Below are 5,637 nucleotides of genomic sequence, written 5' to 3'. Positions count from 1 at the left end.
AGACCAGCCCGGGCAACATAGCAAGACGCTCCCTGCACAAAAATTTAAAAATTAGCCCAGCGTGGTGGTAAGCGTCTGTAGTGCCAGCTCCTCAAAAGGCTGAAACAGGACGATCTCCTGAGCCCAGGAGTTCAAATTCAGCCTGAGTAATATAGTGAGACCCTGACTCTATAGAAATAAACATTTTTTAAAGATTTTTTTTTAGAAAAATGTCTTTTAGATATAAAGCAAATGAGACTATTCCTATTCATGATAGCAGTAAAATATCTTTAAAATAGAAACAGGAATGTGAAGATCTGTATAAAAAAAATCAATGTATTTGGAAGATACAAGCTTTATTCCTTTGACAAAGATATACTACTTGTTGATTTACCGGAAAGCAATTCATGTTTAAATTGATTTTATACCCAGAAATCTTGAAATGCTCCCTTATATAAACTCTGATAATTTAGCTGTGAATTTTAGAGAGGTTTGCTAGATAACTAATTAAATAAATTTCTTTCCTCCTTCCTTTTCTTATAAAATGTATTTCTTTTTTCTTAGCTTGCTAAAAAAGTACCATGTTAAAATACCCTTGCTTTCCTCCCAATAGTATTGAGAATGTTTCAATATTTTACCACTTATATTAAAGTTAGTACAGTTTTTTTTTTCCAAATAGTTTTGTCAGGAAAATGCCTTCAAGTCCCAGTTTGCCAAGTTTTATCATAATTGGATGTTGAACTTGATCAAATGCCTTCTCTTTCCCATTGAGAGGATTTTGCCTTTTCTCTTTAACCTAAGAGCGTGGAGAATGACACGAGTGGGTTTTCTAATGTTCAGTCAAGCTTACATTTATGGAGACACCCAGCATGATCATGAAGGTTTTTTTTTAAGTCCACTGTGGGATTTGGTTTGTTGAAGAATCTGGCATCCATGCTTATGAGTGAGACGGGTCAGCCATCCCCTTCCATGTGCTCTCTGTCAGAGTTTTGTATCGGGATTATGCTAGACTCATAAAACGAGTCACTGAGTCCCCCTTTTTATATACCTTGGAATAATTTGCACAATATTTGAATCACTACTTTAAGTATATAGGAGAACTGTCCAGTTAAAAGAAATGTGAATGGTATAAATGTATTTATTACCACTGAGCTAGACACTGAAATATGATGGAACATAAAAATTGTTTTCATCAAATATAGTTCTGTAAGAACGTCTCTGCCCCATGGCTCTCCTCGCGCGGGCACACGCCGGCACCTTGCTGGCGAAAGGCACCTTCGCCCTCGCTGGGCCCCCTCATGCTGGCACACAGCTGGCACCTCCCACGCATCGGAACTTTCTCCGGCACGGCTTCTGCTGCCCCGAGACGCCTTCCCCACCCATTCCCTCGCTCCCACGGGGCTGCCCTCGGCCTCAGTGGGGCTTCGTGCTAGCTTTGGGTGGGGAGCGGGTCAGGGCTCTCTGGTCTTCACTCTACATGAACCATTCCATGTGTTTCACATTTGAGGAGGTTGGACTCAATCACTCATTCAATCTTCCTAAAGCTCTGCTGTGTTCTGGTGCCAGAGCCCATAATTACCATAAAACAGGTTGATTTCAGGCCGAATTGCCCTGGAAAATGACATTTTGAATTTTTATTGGCACTTTGAAGAGAACATATTCCTCTCCAGTTATTGTACTTTTAACACTGAAATACGGAGACATAGTCTTTCCATATGGATGGCAAGGAAAAAAAGCCTAAAATTTAAGATTTATTCCCTTCTCTTGTAATTTTTATTAGCATTTTAAGCAAGTTCAGTGCCCACTGGACCTAGTTCCAGTTATTTTTATTGATGCCATATAGACAATCCATAATCAAAACCATCAGCAAAGCTGCTGCGGCTCTTCTGCCTCTGCCAGAAAATTGGCAGAAAATTCTCATTTAAGGCTTGCGAGAAAAGCCCAGAGGAAGCGTGCAGAAATCCTTTATGCTCTGTTTCCCAGCAGCAGACTGTTTTCCTGCCCTTGAAAAGGCAATTAAGTTCTACCTCACTGAAAGTGTGAAAGCCAGGCAGTACCTAGGAATACCATCCTCCCCGAGTTGTCCTCATAAAAAAGGGCACCGTGGGGATTTTATAGCAAATGGCATAGACCTTTTCGGCCACCCTACCAAAATGTTCCCTCGGAGTCCACGAGTATGGAATCTTGATTTTCCCTCGGAGCATGGGAGATAAACTTGACGAGTGCATAACTCTCTCTGCGCTGTGGACCTCACCAAGAAAACAGTTGCTCTGTGTCCCGGCAGCATGGTCGCCTTTGTGTCTCAAACTCTCCCAGATGTCTGTTCCCATAGGATGGGCTTACGTAAGCCCAGTCACATCACTTTCGAAAGACGACTCCTCAAGCGGCCACTTCAGCCCCTGGCCTCCCTAACCTCACCCAGCCTCAGCGTGGCTGGGCTTGGCCTCCAGAGACGCCCACGTGCTGCCTCTTTGGGGGCTCAGGAAGGAGAGCAGTTGGCTTCATTTCTCCCGTCCTGGCGTTGGCCTAATATTGCTCTAATTAAGCCAGTCTCTCGAGAGGCCGGTGTTGAAGCATATAACACAGAAAGGCTTCCGGCCGCGGTGCCGGCTTCTGCAAACCCAAGACTCACCTTGCTTTTGCTCGCTTCTGCCAGGTACAAAGATCCACTCACAGCTCGTTCCCCTGCCACGTGGGATTGGTAGAGACAGAACCACCAGGCAATTCACCAGCACTAAGCAGAGTGCAGACTTGCTTCAGCAGGCAGGTTAGAAAACCGTGTCTGGGGGGTCTTTGGGGTTCCTCGGAAAGCTGGATGAAGTCACTGTCCAAATTCACTTGGAGGCTGAATGCCGGCCTTCCAGGCCTGGAACCCAGCCCCCATGTCAACCTTACACAACAATCCTCCGGTGTTAAGTATGACAAGCCAAGGCTAATATCCTGCACAATCAGACGCAGGGCTGGATTCCCATGAAAGAATAGAGTGAGCGACACACAGATGAAGTTGGCAGTCACAGGCTTTCCCAGGTGAGGAAGTGCGAGCAGGGAGCATCTCTTAAGAAAAGTACAGACTTGAAACGTGTGGCTTCCACAATTTGTGAGTAAACCTGAAGGCCCAAGGCGCCTTGACGGAAACTTTCTCCAAGCCGGAAAGGCCGCCTGGCCTGGGGTCACCTTGAGCCCAGCAAGCACAACTAGTGCAGCTTTGGGTCCGCTGCTTCTCCTCGGCAGGGGAATGTTTGCAGAGTGATGTTTTTAGGTGCCCAAAGGAAAAGGCTCCAGGAAAGAAAGTCAGCCAATTGTGTGAATGAGGCCATAAAGCAAAATCAAGGCCATCTAAGAAATGACACTCCTTAGCTGAAATACCAGGGGGAGGGGCTTGTTGTTGAGCTTGACCAGGTCCACAGGCACTTGCCCAGTTCACCAACAAAAAGTCTTCACTGAGTTCTTAACACAAAGAACGGGCTGGATCTCGATGCAGTTTATGTTCTCAGTGAAGTACAAATAACCCCACATCCAGTGAGAGGACCCTGACGAAAGAGAAGTTCAAGGTGCCTCACTAGGAACACCTCACGCCCCTGGGGAGCCTGCCATTGTCTTAGAGGTCAGAGATCAGCTGCTTGAATGGCTGACTTTGATGCTAAGACTTATGCCGTGGCAGAATAAGAGGGATTCCTTAAATTAGTGTTGACGTGCTTCAGTCAGTTCAAAAGCTGTATTTTATGGACAAAGTGATGTACTTTCCAGGTCCCAGCAAAGTTGAGGGCTCTGAAGTCCTGCACTTCTAATCCTCAAGGATGTTAATGAGATGAGAACCCCTGGCTGAAAGAAGTTCGGCGCCAGTAATGACTCCACCCCCGGCCAGCACCAAGAGATTTATTAAAGTGACTGTTACGGAGGAAAAGGAAAAGAGAGAGAGAAAGAGAGAGGAGGAGAGAGAGAGGAAGTGGGAGAGAGGCGGGGAGAGAGCTGCAGAGAGGGAGAGAGCGACGGACGGAGAGAGAAAGAGAGACCGAGAGAGAGTGGCGGGGAGAGGGCGGTATTTATCAGCCCGACAGGGGCCGGAAGGGGCCGTGCCATGCTCCTATTGGAGGAGCGGCAAGGGAGTAGGGTGGGGCCAATGCCGTGTTACGGTCCTATTGGCCGCATAACAAAGCTGGCTACTGATTGGAGGCTCGCAGGTTTGAAATTGACGCGCAGGGGAAGTTTGAAATTGACGCGAGCCGGAAGGTTTGAAATTGACGCGCGGGGAATTGTGCTCACAGAAGCGGACCGAGGGCCTTTGTTGTCCAGTGTGTTGGCGCCATTTTGGGAGCCGCCCCTCTGGTCGCTTCCTGCACCTTTCACTGGCCGACGGTCAAGACCCAGCACAGAAGAGCAAAATTCGAGCAACATTTCTGACGAGCACCTTGAGAATGCACTAAGAACTGCAACCACTTCGTTCAAACCAGACACTGAGAGATTCGTTTCACTAAAACAAGGCCAAATTTCCCACTAGCTTTATATTGTTCCGATTTTTCTAAACATTATAATAAAAATGAAAGAAGTCTTATGATGAATATACACTAACAATATTCTATAATTTATGTGCAGCCCAAGACAATGCCTCTTCACTCCATGTGCCCCAGGGAAGCCGAAGGGTTGGACACCCCTGGTCTACACCGTCGGCCACGTGCACTCCCCGAGATCAAGTGCCCTCACCCACACAGAAGCCCACTTACCTAAGCCCGTCCTACAGGGCTTCCACCATGGGGTCTCAGCTTCCCAAATTTGCCTGTTAAAAACGCTTCTCCTCTGCCCCCAGGTCTGCTCCCCGTTTCTTCTCTTCTTTCTCCTGAGGGGAGGGTGTCTTCCCTCGTGTGCACAGATTTCTGCCGCTAGACGCCTCGCCCCCGCCGCCATCTCCCACGGTTGAGAGCGTTATTGCAGGGCCTGGCAACCCTGGCACTCCAAGCACGTCTTCCCGCTCCTCCCCCCAGGAGGCTTCATTCATGAACTGTGGAGCAAGTGGCTGAGGCGTTTCTCCGCATCCTGTACGTGTCTTGCATGGCTCCTTTTTGACTGCCTGGCCTTCTCTGTGTGTCATCTTTCTTTAAAAAGAGAACTTAGTTCTAAAATCCCAGAAGTAGACAATCTGTCTACTGACGCGGAAAAGTCAGCACCTGCGACTTTTAGGCACGCCATGAGTCCTTCTGTATGATCAAGAGAGCCCGTTTCCCTTCGATGAGTTATTATATGCAATGCATGCAATGAATTAAATTATGAATTTATGACTTATCATAGAATTTGTGGAAAAGTGAGTCAAACAATTAAATTGATGCCATCTATTTATCATCAAATCTACAAGAAAATGCATTGTTTAGGTTCTGTAAAATCAGTGCCATCTCTCAATAACTTTCCCGTTTCATACTATCTTTTGTCACAAAGAAAATGATGTCTAGACTTCAAAAGAATCTTAAACTGCTTAAAGTATTTTTAAAACTTGATGTTAAATACAATTAATGAGAGCAAAATAGTGACCTCTTCTCCAACGCAGGCAAGGGCTGTTTTAACACAGTGAAATGACACCTCCGTACCTGAAGGAACGCACATATATAAATGCGATCTCCACCTTTTACCTTTCCAGTCAGCTCCATTTTCAGCAAACACACGTACCAG

This window comes from Carlito syrichta, unplaced genomic scaffold (assembly GCF_000164805.1).
Source record: "Carlito syrichta isolate Samal-C Ts95f unplaced genomic scaffold, Tarsius_syrichta-2.0.1 Scaffold312104, whole genome shotgun sequence".
Classification (NCBI taxonomy): Eukaryota; Metazoa; Chordata; class Mammalia; order Primates; family Tarsiidae; genus Carlito; species Carlito syrichta.
This window is presented reverse-complemented; position numbering follows the sequence as displayed.